Consider the following 20,067-nt stretch of genomic DNA (forward strand, 5'->3'; position numbering starts at 1 on the left):
GAGAGAGTTGAAAGAACTACGTAGGTGCCTAGGTAGAAAAGAAAACGACATTTTGTGCCGAGTGTTTGAATCCTTCTTATTTGTTTGCGTTGCTTTTCGCATTCGCTGTTAGTTGAAATCTGTATTATTATCGGAACGTGATGTTTTCATTGCGTGTTGCTGTTGATTTACACGTTCTAGGAAGAGATAAACGCGTCAAAGCTCACCGCCAAACACGTGGAAGGACTTTGTTTTCAATCCAATTTCGAAACTTACGCTAACCGTTTTGGGAACGTTGTATTTACGATTTGAAGTATTTGAAAGCTTATTTGTTTACGGTTTTGGGAAACAACTTTGATTTAAGAATGTGATTTTGGGAAATTGTATTTCTCTCTCCATTTCACAGAATACACAAATAGTTTGCACAGCTCCATTCTGATTAACGCGAAATAAAATACATACGTTATGAGCTGACTATGAAGTGACAGCTTAACATGTCCGCTTTTTTACAAACCACTCTTGGGTGGTCATTAAATTCGGATGTAGCTTCTTTACAAATCATGGACCAGAATAAACTGTGCAGAATTTAAAAAAAGGGTTGAAAAGTTGACGTAATTTGGAAGATTTCTGCATTTTTCGATTGTCAAACAGAATTTTTGACGGATTTTCAAAAATAGCTGTTTTTAAAAACTTGTTGTCAATTCGCAATTTTCTCAGATTTTTTTGCACTTAAATACAACTTTACACTGGATTTCGAGTTCATATATAAATTCAAAATTTCCCCAATATTCACCAGAAAGCCAATATAGTAAGTGTTGTAATTACATAAGCGCTGCGATACTATACAAAAATATGATAAATATAAACAAATAAATCCACAAAACTTGCGTGGACGCTTGCGTTTTTGTCTGTTTTCGCTCACCCGTCGGTATCTAAATTAGACAAAGTTGGATAGGTTCGGCGTTTTTGGCGCAGATTTATAGTGAGTAGGGGAAAACTGTACAAAACACACCAGTTAAGCCTAATCGCTATTTACAGCGATACCAATAATTTAAGAACCAAATTGAACGTTTACGACGATTCAGAGAACTAATTTACGTCTTACTAAAAAGAAGATGATTGATAAAACACGGTTTTGATGATATTTTTGTAAAAAAAAAACATCTAGAAAACACACCACGGGGTAGAACGTCAAAACTAGTGGACAAAACGCACAATACCTAAATGGTGGCAAGAAATGGATTATTGATTATACAGAATGTAATTATTGAAACATGAAATAGTTTTAGTTTTAGTTTTAGTTTTAGTTTTATTGATTAGATCCTAGGCTTCAGCTCTTTATCTTATTCTATTATATAAATGACACTTAATAACTAAGTAATTGATAATTTGTAAAAGAGCACTGCACAATTCTACTTTTGATTTGTTCTCTGGACATGCACATAGTTGAATGGACATAGTTGAATAATATCGACGCTTGCGTTGTAAAATGCCATCATTCGGAACATTGGTTCGTTTCTGGCGTAATTCTGGATGCGATTAGCTAGTTGAAACGGCCTTACGCCTCACAAACTGCTGCGGCCTTCGTTCGGAGATATACAAGATAATAAATACGGCGAATAATATCTTCCACAGATTAAATCCTTTAGGAACAGTGCGAAACGCCGTCGGTCGATTTTCTTCGGGATTCCAGCGTGTCCAAACCTACCAGCATGCACAAGACTCGACACTCCGGCATTTCTGCTTGCCATTCAAAATTTCTCAAAGCGTATTTTAAGAACTTTTTCTGAACTCTCTCTAGTCTGTTGCTGTGTGTGTTGTAGTACGGTCGCCACACAATGCCGGCATATTCAATGACGATTATCCAGTTCGTGACAGATTCTACTAACCATTCCGAACATAGAATTTGCCTTTGCTACAACATTTTCGATGTGTTTTGAAAAAGTCAACTCCGCGTCCAACTCCACTCCTAAGTCTTTTACTGAGCTTTGCCGAGCAATGATGAAATCGTTTTCTAAGCTATATTTATAAGTGATATTGCTTATTTTCCAAGAAAACGTTATCACGTTGCATTTCGAGGAATCCTAGAGTTTGTTTTGATTAGGTCGTAAGAACCATTAGGGGAGAGTGGGGATACTTGATCCCTTTTTCTTATTTTCACCATATCTTTTTGGAAAAATTTAGCAACTCGCCGTCTTTGACATTTTCTGACAGCTTGTAACTTCAAGTTTCTATGCTCCAAAAATTAGAACGATACTTGAACCCGCTGATGAACTAGAAGCATTTTCGTAGGAGTAAAAATATTGCGATTTTTCTGAAGTTAGGGGAGACTTGATCCCCTATTGAAGGAGACTTGATCTTTTATTCAGGAAGCCCTAATCCTTGTATAACAATCAAACAAAACCCCAAGATAGAATGTTAATTGACTATTTTGGTCATGTTTGTTCTCATTTCACAATTTATAGCAGACATAAGAAGAAAATTCTATAACTTTGTCTCAACGCTAATAACATTGCATACTTAAAGGCGCTATTTTTTATAATTAAGAGAAAATTAATTATTTTTGCTCTTTTCTTCAGACAATTGTTTGATAAATATTAGTTTTTGGATAAATATTAGTAATTTCGTAATCAGCAATCATAACGATCAAATCAGAAGAAGAATATGCCGTTTGGAAGGGGGATCAATTGTACCCAACTCTAGGGGATCAATTGTACCCATAATCAACATTTTATAAAACTTTTTCTGAAAAAAGTTGAGAGTTTTCCACTGCTTTGAAAATATGGCATTATGAAGTTCATTTTACGCTCGAACGATTGATGCATTGAAACAAATATTTTTTTCATAATTTTCCCATGTAAGGAACATTTTAAAGTGATGAAAAAAGATCTTCAAGTTACATTTTGTGAAATTTTTCAAACTAAGTTCAATTACTCAAACAATTATTTTGTTAAAAAATTTTAAACTACAAGCATTGTTATTTTGCTCATTTTGGCACATTTTTCTAGAACATTTGATCTTTGTAAGACATTCCAGTTTCGAGATATGGCTAAGGAATCAAGTATCCCCAGGGATCAAGTATCCTCATTCTCCCCTATATACAAAACTTAGTTATTGACTGCAAACGATTGATAAACACGTATTCTATGTTTGATAAAAATTTGGTTTCATTCAGTCAATAAATTACTTTTACATTAAGATTAGAATTTAAGACGTATAATGACTTTTTTATTTTTGAGTGCGATTTTGTTTTAACGTCCTTTTGCGTTGAAGTTAGAACTTTTGATGTCTTTCGGCACTCCCTGAGTTTATCTGAGGCACCAGATAGTAACCAGCGATGTACAATCAACGTTCAAGAATGCTTTCTTGAGGACAGTCTCAAGTAGCCCGATTCCGCAAGCCTCAGAGCGGGCATTCCCACATGTCACTACCGCTTCCTGCTACCGCTAGTATTAAATTCGGTATCTGAACAGGAAATTGCGAAGTAAGTTACAAATAGAATCAAGTTTTTGAATAAAATTTAATAAATTGCTGAACGACGTTAGCGCCAAATTTGTTATGCAAAAGGTCGCAAGTGCATGTTTGCTCAAACAATTAAACTGATGCTCATAACGAACACATAAACATATTTCGCATTTGTTTTTGTATCGCATACTAAATTTGCAGATCTTTCTGAACCATACTTTAAATACTAGAATAAAAAATGTGTTACGAAACTTCAACACCGATTTTCTCTAAACAAGTCATGTGGCTCATACGCCTTAATCAAAACAAACTCTAGAATTGATCTTTACGCCGAATCTACTGCAACACTTTGTGAACCTGTGCAAGGCGTTTTGCAGAGTCACGCAATCCTTTGGGTGACGAATAGGCAAAAACATTTTTAAATCATCGGCATAAACCAGCGCGAACACATCAGCCAGCACTTCAGGAAATTCGTTCATAACAGCGATGAAAAGAAGGGGTCCCAAGTGACTTCCTTGTGGAACATTACTGGTGACCGAGAATGTACTAGATCTCACGTTCTCCAGTTTGACGTATTGCGTTCTTTCGATCAGGTACGAACGAATCCACTGTAGACAGGATCTGGTTATTCCATTCTTGCATAATACCGACAGTAGAGCGTTTATATTGATTACGTCAAAGGCTTTGGATATGTCAGTGTATATTGCGTCAACTTGAAAACCTTGCATCATCCACTGTGAGGCTCTCGATACAAACTCTGTTAAGTTCCTGACGGTTGAGCGTTTCTTGAGAAAACCATGTTGAACATCCGAAGTCTTCGTTTAAATGTTTTATAGAACGTTCATCGCATTTTTGGAAACTAACCATTCTTTGGCAAAAATTATCGAATATTTTGCGTATAAATATACACTTTTTGATATAAATGATGGTAAAACGCCTTCAAGTAGGCAACGAAATTCAATTTCTTGGCTAATATCGCACAAAAATGGCGGTAGATGACTTTTTCGAATCAAATATTTGTGCACCTTTTAAACTAGAAAATGGACGATATTAGTTATATTTATGCATTCTTATCGTCATTTGAGAGTCAACAAATACAAAGAAAGACATTTTGTTTTGATATTCGGGTTTTCTCATAAGCAGCGTTCAAAATTTGAGCGTAAAACACGCGGTCTTGCGGGCATTCTGCCCCAATTTTGATCTGGTTGTTTTTAGTTGAAATTTGTGCGGAATTAGTTAATCTAAACTAAATATTTATAGTCTTCTGAAAGTTCGAACGAGTGGATAAACGATAAGCAGGCTGGTTGACTATAAAACCTTAAATAGTAAACATGAAAAATAACAAGTTTCACGCAGATTCGATAAAACCTTTTTTTCTTTTGAAAATTTGTCAAAAAATATGTGTTTCGTATCCTAAAATGTAAAAATGACATAAACAATTTTCACGTTTCGTTGCATGAAAAGTACGGTTTTTACACTTTTTTTTACATTTGTTGTGGTCATGATATAAAAAAAAATTTAAAAAAATCCTTATGTGCAACGTATAGCTTCTAACTTAAGCTTTTTTGCACACTGAGAGAAATCTTATCAGTATTCCGTAGCTGATCTACAGCCTTTTTCCGATGCATGTTTTTTTCGTTTTTTTTCCTTAGACTTGGAATGACGGAAAAATTGAAGTGTCGTAGGTGAATAATGTTAGAAAAACATATTTGAATTACGTGACGAGCTTTTCAAAACTATAAATTTTGTAAAAGAGATATAGCGGTTTAAGTCAAGAGTGTCAATTTGACGCTATAAGGACTGTAACGGGTAAAAATTTCAGGGACGGATGAGAGTTAATGTAAGGATTCAAAAGAGATATCAGACCATTCAATCTTAATGTGCACAAGTGCTTATTTATAATTTACACGACAACACGCTTAACATCACGATGTGCGTATTTCAATAACAGTAGGATGGATGAGAGCTGGTAAACGACGATGTTACAATCGATATAAACAAATTAATAAAAGAATAAAGCGAAGAATGATCCATCGGTAGAAATGATTTTTAATGATGGCGATCATAACATTACTGGAATTAAGAAGAAAAAGGTTTTGCACCTTTTTTTAGTCTCAAGGTCTTCCATGGACGGAGCACATGAAACGAGAAGAAGAAAATCATCGAAAATTGTCGTTCGTTGGTGGAGGTGGAAGCCTGTGAAAAGAAAAAAAAAAGCGGACCAAATTAGATCCGGCAGCAAAATAAAGAAAAATCGTCCTTACACCAAAGATATAAGAACGATGAAAGCCATCACAATGATGAGGTTTTATGAGCGTTCGTTCAGTGTTGTGTGCAGTGATGCCTTATCTTTTTTGATTTTCAATGTCCAAACCTTCGTCAACGAGGAAAAGGAGTCTGTTGGATAGACTAGCACGATTGCCCAAGGATACAATCTTGACGTTGTTATGTCAATCAGTTTCGATAGTATTCATTTATTTCATTATCATATCATATTTGAAAAAAATATCCTTCAACATTATTAATAATTTAGGAAACAATATCAATATTTCAATACATCATCAGTTGTCTGCTCCATTTAATAGATGATTGACACTCAGTCTGATAACGAATAATTGATTTCAAATGTTAACCGTTTGCCGGAGTAACTTTTTGCACGAACAAACGCCCAATATAATTAAAATAGATGTATTCAATACGACCACCCCCGTTGTTTTTTGTGCTCTTTTGTCCACTACCAGTCAGCGCAGGGTTTCTCTAAAAGCTTCTTTGTCCTTAAAAAACGAATTTTCCACAAAGCATTGCGAAGGCTTCTGCTGAAACGCTCACCAGGGGAAGGTTCGGGTGACAGACAAGAATCGTCTGATTCGGTGTATGACAAAACGTACCCCGCCCTCATCGTCAGTGCTTCCATCTTTTTGTAACTTCGTCATCATCATCAACATCACCATCAGCTAGCTAGCTAAGTTAGAAGGACGACCATTTTCATTCGGGCAGGATTCACCACTTTGGAGCTACGAAACGCAAGAAGTGCTGAATCGGTACAAGTTGTGCTCGTCAATTGTTGTCGACATTAATTACACAATTGTTGATGGCATTGCATGTGACAGGATTGGTCTTGTGCAGTTGATGGTTTTAAAAGCCGGTGAAGTGTTTGGGTTGTGCACCATAGTCTGGAGCAAATATTTAATGAGCTTTAAAATTGTTGAACCACCTGGTTGTGAATAAATTTTTTGTTAACTTTTTAAATGATGCGTTACAGTAGTTTTTGAACTACAACTGAAATCTCCACATGACAACAAATCGTGGACAAGAATGTCACAAGGGGGTTATGTGTCTCAAAGAAAGCTTTATTAAAAAATTGTCATGCCTCTAATCACTAACTATTGAAATGATGGTTGATGAAAAGGGAGCCCAGAGTTACATCAGCTTGATGTAACTCTGGGCTCCCTTTTCATCAACCATCATTTCAATAGTTAGTGATTATACCGTTGATAGTGATGGCGCTAGTAGAATAGGAAATGCTCACACAGGAGCCTATGGTTCGGGAATGATGAGCTAGATGTCGCCCAAAATTTCTGGGTGATAAAATATTCTTTCGTTTGCTTAGGGAATTACATCAGTTTATCAGTGCCTCTAAAATTCAATTGTTTTTTTCGCTGAAAAGTTCAGCAGATTGCATAACCATATGGGGCTAAAGAATTTGTTTTCAGTACTTTTACGGTCGTAGTTTTCACACATTTCAACAATATTCCATAATTTTGAAAAATATTCACAATGATTCAAAGCAATATTTTTATTTAAAATTTTCAACAAACAGCTGAGACATTTCAACATTTACGAAAAGTAAACTTTGTACACATTTGTCGAATTGTTGTCGTTTTTTTCCAACCCAGCCTTTAGACGTTGAAATTTTCCAAATTTTCAAAAATTAGACGATAAACTAAATCGTAGGGGAGAGTGGGGATACTTGATCCCCTTTTCTTATTTTCACCATATCTTTTTGGAAAAATTAAGAAACTCGCCGTCTTTGACATTTTCTGACAGCTTGTAACTTCAAGTTTCTATGCTCCAAAAATTAGAACGATACTTGAACCCGTTGATGAACTAGAAGCATTTTCGTGGGAGTAAAAAAATTGCGATTTTTTTGAAGTTAGGGGAGACTTGATCCTCTATTGAAGGAGACTTGATCTTTTATTCAGGAAGCCCTAATCCTTGAATATAAATCAAACAAAACCCCAAGATAGAATGTTAATTGACTATTTTGGTCATGTTTGTTCTCATTTCACAATTTATAGCAGACATAAAAAGAAAATTCTATAACTTTGTCTCAACGCTAGTAGCATTGCATACTTAAAGGCGCTATTTTATATAATTAATAGAAAATTAATTATTTTTGCTCTTTTCTTCAGACAATTGTTCGATAAATATTAGTTTTTGGATAAATATTAGTAATTTCGTAATCAGCAATCATAACGATCAATTCAGAAGAAGAATATGCCGTTTGGAAGGGGGATCAATTGTACCCAACTCTAGGGGATCAATTGTACCCATAATCAACATTTTAGAAAACTTTTTCTGAAAAAAGTTGAGAGTTTTCCATTACTTTGAAAATATGGTATTATGAAGTTCATTTTTCGCTCAAGCAATTGATACATTGGACCAAATATTTTTTTCATAATTTTCCCAAGTAAGGAACATTTTAAAGTGATGAAAAAAGATCTTCAAGTTACATTTTGTGAAATTTTTTAAACAAAGTTCAATTACTCAAACAATTATTTTGTTAGAATTTTTTAAACTACAAACATTGTTATTTTGCTCATTTTGGCACATTTTTCTAGAACATTTGATCTTTGTAAAACATTCCAGTTTCGAGATATAGCTAAGGAATCAAGTATCCCCAGGGATCAAGTATCCTCATTCTCCCCTATATATCTAGTGAAAAAAAAGGTTTTTTTTGCAGAGAGCAAATTGAGGGTGCGAAGGATGCAGTTAAATTTACATATATTACATATATAAGTTAAATATACATGAAATATACATATGATTGCTGCACACAGCTCCTTCTTCTTTCCTTTAATTTCATTGAACAAAATCAGAGGTATTCGGAAAATCATTCTATTAGCACTTTTTAATAATCTTTTCAATACGTAATTATTCTAATATCCTTTAAAACTTTTCAATGGATTCATATTTTTTATATTGAAATTGTTAGCTTAGCTCTAGTTGACTACTCATATCAACCTTAAATCATTGAACTTGAAGTGCTTAGATATGATTATTCATTTTAAAATTCAGATTACATATAATGGATAAAGTAATTCTCCTTTTTGATCCTTCTAATTTTTAATTTGTTATGTAGATTGTGAAAACTGAATAAGATCGTTTTCGGAAACTCATCAGTGCAAATCAACTGTTTGCCTCAGTTTGATTTTTTTCTCCGTGCAATCGCACAGATTGCACGGAGAAAAAAAAACTACCAAATAAGTTAGCTATTCATAGTAAAAAAAAAATAAAAAATACCAAAAATGACAAAAAGTGACAAGAATGTTTTTTGACATTCAAAACACAAAAAAAGTGAATACAAAACCACAAATTTGATCAAAATATGTATTAAAAATTGATAATATGTCAAAAACTACAAAAATGATCAACAGGGCAAAAAATGAAGAAATGGACAAACAAAATTTTTTTTTCAAGAAGGTTTAGCAATGACTAAAAAATTTTAGAAATCAAGGAAGACTTGAATCATGGAACAGTTGTAGCTAAGCTGTTAAAATAAGGTCCTCTGATATTCGTCACTGAGTTCCCTAACGAAGTCATTTTAGTCCCTAAGTTTTCCACAAGTCAAATGGAGTTTTTTTGCCAATGCTGCCATTCAAAACGATAGTAGGCAACTCTAAAATACAAGTTTTTAAATCTGAAAACAAACAAAATATAAAAAAAAAGCCATATTCCCGTATAGTGATTTCAACGCATGATCATTATCGTTAGAATTCACAATTCAACAATGACAAACACTTTTACAGTCCATAAAAATCTTTATATGATAAACAACTATAAACACTTTGAAACAACTTTCGAACTAAAATAAAATTATTCGAAAATTCCATCATCCATTAAAGCTAAAGTCGTTCTTCAAATTATTTATTGTGTTTCTAATTTGTGCCAAAATACTTATTATTTACAAGCTGTTGAGCTTTTGCAGATGTTTAAAAATAGTAAACAAAACGTGATATTTCAAACAAACAAACAAACGGATATTTCAACAGAACGTTTTGAAAGTTTTAATGTTAAAATTGCTTCAATGATCGTTCTAATTATGCATTTTTGATTGTTTTTTTATTTAATAATGTAGCTTAATATCATAGAAACCATTGCCATTGACAATTGGAATTAATTATAAAATCTTGACACTATGAGTTTATTTATGATTCCCGTAAAAAACTGTTTTTTCGAACAACATATTTTAAAAATATATACTCAGCGCGAATACTATGTAGAGTCATGAAAAATCTGCCAAATACATCATTCTGAAGAACAGCTTGGAAACTTGACCATAGTTTTGTTTAGCGGAAACTTGTACTTTGATCGGCAGATCGCAAAGCACAAAAAACACATCCTTTTACTATTACATTACTAAACAAGAAATTTAAATTTGGATACAATAAAGGTAGGGGAGAGTGGGGATACTTGATCCCCTTTTCTTATTTTCACCATATCTTTTTGGAAAAATTTAGCAACTCGCCGTCTTTGACATTTTCTGACAGCTTGTAACTTACCTGTAAGTTTCTATGCTCCAAAAATTAGAACGATACTTGAACCCTTTGATGAACTAGAAGCATTTTCGTGGGAGTAAAAAAATTGCGATTTTTCTGAAGTTAGGGGAGACTTGATCCCCTTTTGAAGGAGACTTGATCTTTTATTCAGGAAGCCCTAATCCTTGTATAAAAATCAAACAAAACCCCAAGATAGAATGTTAATTGACTATTTTGGTCATGTTTGTTCTCATTTCACAATTTATAGCAGACCTAAGAAGAAAACTCTATAACTTTGTCTCAACGCTAATTACATTGCATACTTGAAGGCGCTATTGTTACAACTAAGAGAAAATTAATTATTTTTGCTTTTTTCTTCAGACAATTGTTTGATAAATATTAGTTTTTGGATAAATATAAGTAATTTCGTAATCAGCAATCATAACGATCAATTCAGAAGAAGAATATGTCGTTTGGAAGGGGGATCAATTGTACCCAACTCTAGGGGATCAATTGTACCCATAATCAACATTTTAGAAAACTTTTTCTGAAAAAAGTTGAGAGTTTTCCATTGCTTTGAAAATATGGCATTATGAAGTTCATTTTACGCTCGAACGATTGATATATTCGAGCAAATATTTTTTTCATAATTTTCCCATGTAAGGAACATTTTGAAGTGATGAAAAAAGATCTTCAAGTTACATTTTGTGAAATTTTTCAAACAAAGTACAATAACTCAAACAATTATTTTGTAAAAAAATTTTAAACTACAAGCATTGTTATTTTGCTCATTTTGGCACATTTTTCTAGAACATTTGATCTTTGTAAGACATTCCAGTTTCGAGATATGGCTAAGGAATCAAGTATCCCCAGGGATCAAGTATCCTCATTCTCCCCTATACTTAGCTCTGATTTGTAGAATGATTCGAAGAAAGTATCAAGTAAAGCTGATTTTCTTCCATTTCCGGGACCGGCCCCAACTTTTTCAACAGCCAATGCACATCGTCCACTAGAATTTCTATAATGAACTGGGTTGTTAGACTTCAAAACACTAACAAAATTAGAACAAACGCGACGCAAACTCAAATTATCCAACTTCTGTACGAATTTTTGTCTCAAATAATAATTCACATGTAAAAAATAAAATAATTTTTCAGGAGTAAAAAATTGCAACAAAAATATCCACACCCGTCAGTTACGGTCGCCGCCTACTCTCCCTCTCAGATTTTTTATATTGAAATTGTTTTAACTTTTTTCATGAAATGCTTAGAGCAAGTTCACTGGTTGAGATGGAGTTGGAAATTTCGAAGGTTTACAACACATCAGAACACATTTGCCGTACACCGGTGTTGGGAAAATCTGATATTCGAACAGTTTTGCGCTGCAAAATTTGTATCGTATAACACTTTTTGGCTGAGGGTGATATAAAAACACGATGTTTTGCAACACCGAACCGAGTGATAGAGTCGGCGTTGTAATACAGTATTCGTGCATGAAACGCTTCGGTGCTGCCATCTATCTTATGCTCAAAACCTCAGTTGAGGGGAAAATAAAGGAGATTGAGCAATTTCAGGATTTAAACATAAAGTGATATTTTCTTTTTTTTTAAATCTTTTATCACTTAAATTGATACGCATTGCAATGAAGTTAATCAACTCTTTAAAACTTACAGCCATGTTTTTTTCATGCCCTTGCCAATCGAATACATTTTGAGGCGCAGAGATGCCAGATAGCTGGGTGAATAAATAAATTCTGATTGTTAGTTTTGTTTGAGCGGTTTTCGGGAGTAGGAAATTGTTTCGTTTTTTTATTTGAAAAAGATATTCCGTCGGAATGTCCGGTAACAAGTTCTGAACGCCGTCTTTAATGGATCCTTCATCTTTAGAAAATGGAACCCTATACTTTTTATTTGTAACTTACTTAATTATCACTTTGAAAATGAAAGATTTAGGAAGAGTTCAAAAACTTGATCAACTCGTGTAATCAAATGCACTCCAATACAAAACTCCTAATTCTGCAGAATACAGTTTAATTTTGGAATGCATTATAACTTAAACAATACTTATTCATACATATAAATAATAAAATTTTCATATTGACACTACTATTTCAAGTTAATGATCAAGTAAAATGAATTTCATTTCAATTTTCAAACGGTGAATTCAAAATAAAAAACGTCAGTAAATTTACTGAAAAACAAGTTCTCTTGGCATCGCTCGTTACTTTCGATTTTATACCTTCGTATTCTATCACACCGGTGGACGGCCAACATTTTTGGTCTATATTTCACGATAGAAAAATTCCCATCTGTGCTACAGACGTCAAAATTCCTACCACTTTTTCCCAACACCATTGGACTTGCTCTTAGCTGCTTGTCATGTTAGCACAAACTGAAGCATAAGTATAGTCAAACCCAAAAATCAAAGACCAATTTCATTTCGAGCTTAATTGAATTTTCTGGATGCGCAAAAATTTCTACTTCCGAACAAATCTCCATAAAAAACTGGAACGCGTTGCGCTAACTCAGGAATCAACCAAATCATCTCAAATTTCATACTTAAACTAGCTGACCCGGTAAACTTCGTTCTACCTTCTTATGTAATCGTAATAAATGTTTGATTTCATCTACACGTCCTTAATTACATCGTGCTCGCGAATCGATTCTTATGGAAATCGTGACAAATAAAGTTGAATTTGTATAGGGACAACCTTCCATAAAAAGTGAGCTTCTTGAAACTATTATACAAACCATCTCTGACCCAAAAAACCCTCGGATACCAAATTTTACTTCATTCCGACCGACCATTCATAAGTAATGTTGTTACAAAGAAAACGCCTCCATTTTTATATATAAGATGTGAAGAAGAGATAACTTTGTATGAGGAACCCCCTTTCATCAAAAGTGAGATTCTTGAAACTATTATACAAACCATCTCTGACCCAAAAAACCCTCGGATACCAAATTTCATTTTATTCCGACCGACCATTCATACGTGATGTTGTTACAAAGAAAACGCCTCCATTTTTATGTATAAGATGTGAAGAGATAATTCTGTAGGGGGACCCCCCTTTCATAAAAAGTGAGATTCTTGAAACTATTATACAAACCATCTCTGACCCAAAAAACCCTCGGATACCAAATTTTACTTCATTCCGACCGACCATTCATACGTGATGTTGTTACAAAGAAAACGCCTCCATTTTTATATATAAGATGTGAAGAAGAGATAACTTTGTATGAGGACCCCCCTTTCATCAAAAGTGAGATTCTTGAAACTATTATACAAACCATCTCTGACCCAAAAAACCCTCGGATACCAAATTTCACTTCATTCCGGCCGACCATTCATAAGTAATGTTGTTACAAAGAAAACGCTTCCATTTTTATATATAAGAAGATGTGAAGAGATAATTCTGTAGGGGGACCCCCCTTTCATAAAACGTGAGATTCTTGAAACTATTATACAAACCATCTCTGACCCAAAAAACCCTCGGATACCAAATTTCACTTCATCCCGACCGACCATTCATACGTGATGTTGTTACAAAGAAAACGCCTCCATTTTTATATATAAGACTAGCTGACCCGGTAAACTTCGTTTTACCTTCTAAAGTATAAATCGTAATAAATGTTTAATTTCATCTACACGTCCTTAACTGCATTGTGCTCGCCAAAATATTCTTATGGAAATCGTAACAAATAAAGTTTAATTTGTATTGGGGCCCCCTATCATCAAAAGTGAGATCCTTGAAACTATTATACAAACCATCTCTGACCCAAAAAACCCTCGGATACCAAATTTCACTTCATTCCGACCGATCATTCATACGTGATGTTATTACAAAGAAAACGCCTCCATTTTTATATATAGGAAGATGTGAAGAAGAGATAACTTTGTATGGGGACCCCCCTTTCATAAAAAGTGAGATTCTTGAAACTATTATACAAACCATCTCTGACCCAAAAAACCCTCGGATACCAAATTTCATTTTATTCCGACCGACCATTCATACGTGATGTTATTACAAAGAAAACGCCTCCATTTTTATATATTAGAAGATGTGAAGAGATAATTTTGTATGGGGACCCCCCTTTCATAAAAAGTGAGATTCTTGAAACTATTATACAAACCATCTCTGACCCAAAAAACCCTCGGATACCAAATTTCACTTCATTCCGACCGACCATTCATACGTGATGTTATCACAAAGAAAACGCCTCCATTTTTATATATAAGAAGATGTGAAGAGATAATTTTGTATGGGGACCCCCCTTTCATAAAAAGTGAGATTCTTGAAAGTATTATACAAACCATCTCTGACCCAAAAAACCCTCGGATACCAAATTTCACTTCATTCCGACCGACCATTCATACGTGATGTTATCACAAAGAAAACGCCTCCATTTTTATATATAAGAAGATGTGAAGAAGAGATAACTTTGTATGGGGACCCCCCTTTCATAAAAAGTGAGATTCTTGAAACTATTATACAAACCATCTCTGACCCAAAAAACCCTCGGATACCAAATTTCACTTCATTCCGACCGACCATTCATACGTGATGTTATTACAAAGAAAACGCCTCCATTTTTATATATAAGAAGATGTGAAGAGATAATTTTGTATGGGGACCCCCCTTTCATAAAAAGTGAGATTCTTGAAAGTATTATACAAACCATCTCTGACCCAAAAAACCCTCGGAAACCAAATTTCACTTCATTCCGACCGACCATTCATACGTGATGTTATTACAAAGAAAACGCCTCCATTTTTATATATAAGAAGATGTGAAGAAGAGATAACTTTGTATGGGGACCCCCCTTTCATAAAAAGTGAGATTCTTGAAAGTATTATACAAACCATCTCTGACCCAAAAAACCCTCGGATACCAAATTTCACTTCATTCCGACCGATCATTCATACGTGATGTTATTACAAAGAAAACGCCTCCATTTTTATATATAAGAAGATGTGAAGAAGAGATAACTTTGTATGGGGACCCCCCTTTCATAAAAAGTGAGATTCTTGAAAGTATTATACAAACCATTTCTGACCCAAAAAACCCTCGGATACCAAATTTCACTTCATTCCGACCGACCATTCATACGTGATGTTATCACAAAGAAAACGCCTCCATTTTTATATATAAGAAGATGTGAAGAGATAATTTTGTATGGGGACCCCCCTTTCATAAAAAGTGAGATTCTTGAAAGTATTATACAAACCATCTCTGACCCAAAAAACCCTCGGATACCAAATTTCACTTCATTCCGACCGACCATTCATACGTGATGTTATCACAAAGAAAACGCCTCCATTTTTATATATAAGAAGATGTGAAGAAGAGATAACTTTGTATGGGGACCCCCCTTTCATAAAAAGTAAGATTCTTGAAAGTATTATACAAACCATTTCTGACCCAAAAAACCCTCGGATACCAAATTTCACTTCATTCCGACCGACCATTCATACGTGATGTTATCACAAAGAAAACGCCTCCATTTTTATATATAAGATATGCTTGGTGACCCAAAAGGCATCGAAAAAACATATGGGAGCAAAAAGTATTTTTTTTGCAGCGATCTAATGTACATATAAAAGCTGCCACAGGTAAAATAAACGAAACACGGTGATCAAATCGTGCGCAAAATAGTTGGACCGCTGTGGTGGAAAAGGATATATATTTCGTGTTATCGTAAATTTAAAAAAACAATAAACTTCCAATTGCATTACAGTTTATTTCAAAGTATGATGAGGGGCTTATATCATACATCTCACCAAAATGTGTGCAAAGTGTTTGTCTGTTTCTATACAAATGATTTTTTTATGCTACGATTAGTATCAATATTACGTGCATACTAAATCTGCGCATTTTTTAGTTCATCGAGACGAATAAACACAAACGTGGGACTTATTTGAATCTTTAATTTTCGGAGCTTCCACTGAGAAGCTTTAAACAAAGGAAATTATGCAGTGCACCGAAGAATTTTTCCAGTATCCAGGTAGATCAAAATTAAAATCAAATACGTCCACCGATAGCTATCAATACCGTAAGCTTCTTCCTGCGAGCAACTGATATGCCAATTTCAGTCACAACAAAAACGAAACCATTCATCATTTCTTCTGTCAATTACGCACCAGTAGCAATTAGTTGACACCCGCAATTTACCATTAATGCATAAATCATGTCCCATACATATAATTTACCGCTCGGAGAAGATTATTGGAATTGGAACGTCCCCTCCTGATCAGTCGCAAGTCAATGCGAAAAGCCGAGGCGTGACCTTCTGCCACCCCATCAAACATCAACCACAACATCGTAGAGAATTTTTTTACCCAAACCATATCGAGTCAGATTCCAGAGAGAAAAATCGCCGGAACCTCTACATTTTCCTGGTTGCGGAAAACACTTCATTAAAAGTTATTAGTTTGGTGCCGGCTCCGCATCATCTCAAAAGGGACTCTGGCTGGCTGGCTGGTCTCCTCAAAACTAAACGGTCTCCAGCAAGCGGCGGCGGCTGGAGGTGATAGGAAATCGGCCAACCGAAACGGAGGGTTCTCATCAAATACAGTGCTTTTTGGGAAAATGACGCTCGGGCCAACCTTCGTCGTCGGGATTCCCCTGTTAGCGCCGCAACGGGTGATTCTTCGCATTAAAGAAGGAGATTGTTTCTCCCTTCCGGATGACTTTGTCGTTTGCCGCGCCGATATTTTACATTACGGTTCAGTTCAGTTCAGAAAATTGAGCTGAATAAGCAAATTGTGTCGTTCGGATTCACAACAAGCACAATAAAGAAAGGGTAAATATTGAAGGTGCACAGTAATGGGAAAAAAATCGCATTTATGATTTCAACGTATTGTGGGGCGTAGAGATGAACATCGCTCATGGTAAATTAATTTTTGGTTTGAATTTTGAATTTCAAGAACGAAAATACATTATGTTAAATATATGCATTTTTGGATTTAATGCAAAATTTTGAAGACAATTAATGCACAAAAATACATCAGTGCTTAAAAACATTGATCTATATCATTACATTATTTATTTTCAAAGTATTCCGTCTCACGATATAACTTGACGAACATAATTCCTAAAATTCACTCGGTCCATGGCAACCATTCTCCAATTTCTCGAACATCCCACATTCGCCAGATCACGCTCCACTTGGTCCAACCACCTCGCTGGTTGCGCCCCCGCTCGTCTTGTTCCTACCGGATTCGTAGCGAACACCTGTTTCGCAGGACAGTCGTCCGGCATTCTCGCAACATGTCCCGCCCAGCGTATCCGGCCAGCCTTCACCACCTTCTGGATACTGGGTTCGCCGTAGAGCCGCGCGAGCTCGTGATTCATCCTTCGCCTCCATACTCCGTCCTCCTGTACGCCGCCAAAGATGGTTCTTAACACTCGTCTTAACACTTAACACTCGAATACTCCGAGTGTACGCAGGTCCTCCTCGAGCAATATCCATGTCTCGTGCCCGTAGAGAACACCCGGTCTAATGAGCGTCATATACAGGTTACACTTCGTGCGAGGGCTAAGTCTTCTCGACCGCAGTTGCTTGTGGAGTCCATAGTAGGCACGACTTCCGCTGATAATTCGCCTCCGGATCTGGTGTCATTGTCTGCGGTCACCAGTGAGCCGAGATAGACTAAGTCTTCGACCATCTTCAACTTGTCGCCGTCGATCGTGACCTTGTTATTACTGGACAACCGGGTTCGGTCGGTCTCGGATCCGCAGGCCAGCATGTACTTCGTCTTGGACGTGTTAATCATCAACCCAATCCTTCCTGCTTCGCGTTTTAGTTTGCGATAGATCTTCTCCACCGCCGCAGATGATCTGCCGACCTTCTAGCGCCACGTTGAACATCATGCAGGATAGACCATCATCTAGTTGAAGCCCCCTGCGCGATTCGAATGAACTTGACAATTCACCCGAAATTCGCACACAGCACTGCGTTTCATCCATCGTCGCCTTGATCAGTCTAATCAGCTTCCCGGAAAAGCCGTTCTCGTCCATGATTTTCCATAGCTCGTTACGGTCGATCGTGTCGTATGCGGAAGTCGATGAATAGATGGTGCGTAGGGACTTGGTGTTCACAGCATTTTTGGAGGATTTGTCGTAATGTGAATATCTGGTCCGTCGTAGACCGTCCCTCCATGAAGCCGGCCTGATGACTTCCCACGAATCTGTTTGCTTGTGGCGTTAGGCGGCGGAGTACGACTCGGGACAACACTTTGTAGGCGGCATTGAGGACAGTGATCGCTCGGTAGTTCTCACAGTCCAATTTGTCGCCTTTCTTGTAGATGGGGCATATTACCCCCTCCTTCCACTCCTCCGGTAGCTGTTCTATGTCCCAGATCCGGACTATCAATCGGTGTGTAACCTCTACGTCGTTGGCTACGCCGGCGATGTACCTTCCCCCACCGTCTTGGTTTCCTGCATGTGCACCGTTCAGGTGTTCATCGAAGTGCTGCTTTCACCTTTTGATCACCTCACGATTGTCCGTCAGGATGCTCCCGTCCTTATCCCGGCACATTTCGGCTTGCGGCACGAAGCCTTTGCGGAATGCGTTAAGTTTCTGATAGAACTTTCGTGTTTCTTGGGAACGATGCAGCTGCTCCAGCTCCTCGAGCTCCTCCTCCTCCAGGCGGCGCTTTGCTCCTGGAAAATTCGGACTAGCTGCCTCTTCCGCTGTCGGTGATTTTCCACATTTCGACGGGTGTCTCTTTGCACCACTGCCGCCCGCGCGGCATTCTCTTTGACCATCACCCTCCTACACTCCTCGTCGAACCAGTCGTCCCGTCGAGTTCGCTTCACATAACCGATGACGTTGTCCGCAGCACTGTTGATGGCTGTCTTGATGGTATCCCAACAGTCCTCGAGAGGAGCTTCGTCAAGCTCGCCCTCTGCCGGCAGCGCTGCTTAGACCGATTGCGCGTAATCTGCCGCGACCTCAGGTTGCTTCAGTCGTGCGATATTTAACCGAGGCGGGCGTCGGTTTCGCGTGTTGCTCACTACGGAGAGTTTTGAGCGCATCTTCACCATCACCAGGTAGTGGTCTGACTCGATGTTGGCGCCTCGACAGGATCTGACGTCGATGATGTCAGAGAAGTGCCGGCTGTCAATCAAAACGTGGTCGATCTGTGATTGCGTTTGGTACGGTGATCTCCAGGTGTACTTGTGTGGGAAGCGGTGCTGGAAAAAGGTACTACGTTCGGCCATTCGTTTGGAGGCGGCAAAATCAATAAGTCTGAAGCCGTTTTCGTTGGTCAGCTGGTGCGCACTGAACCTTCCAATTGTCGGTTTGAATTCCTCCTCCTGGCCGAACTGAGCATTAAAATCCCCGATGACGATCTTGATATCATGTTTTCGGCAACGGTCGTATTCACGCTCCAGCTGCGCGTAAAATTCGTCTTTGTCGTCACCGGTACTTCCGAGGTGAGGGCTGTGCACTTTGATGATGCTGATGTTGAAGAACCGGCCCTTGATTCTCAACCGGCACATTAGTGAGTTGATCGGTCACCACCCGATCACGCGCTTTTGCATCCTTCCCATCACTATAAAAGCTGTTCCAAGCTCATGTGTGTTGCCGCAGCTCTGGTAGATGGCACGACCATCTGGGTACGTTCGTACCGTGGAGCCCTTCCAGCATACCTCCTGCAGTGCTACGATGTCGATTTTGCGGCTCTTCAATTCGTTGGAGAGCACGTGGGTACTGCCCACAAAATTTAGAGATCGGCAGTTCCATGTTCCAAGTTTCCAATCGCTAGTCCCTTTTTGTCGCGTGAGTCTTTGCCGATTTCCATCCGAAATTTGTTGTTCGTTGTTCCTTGCTTATGTTTTTTGTAGTCACGGGCTCGCA

At 37.1% G+C, this 20,067-nt stretch overlaps 1 protein-coding gene across 2 annotated transcripts in view; it reads right to left on the minus strand.

Annotated features, from left to right (window-relative positions):
- The window catches only part of LOC129739837 (protein Skeletor, isoforms B/C), a 213,346-nt gene that overhangs the window by 124,508 nt on the left and 68,771 nt on the right, over positions 1 to 20,067 (minus strand). The window lies entirely within an intron of this gene.

Source organism: Uranotaenia lowii, chromosome 1 (assembly GCF_029784155.1).
Source record: "Uranotaenia lowii strain MFRU-FL chromosome 1, ASM2978415v1, whole genome shotgun sequence".
NCBI lineage: Eukaryota > Metazoa > Arthropoda > Insecta > Diptera > Culicidae > Uranotaenia > Uranotaenia lowii.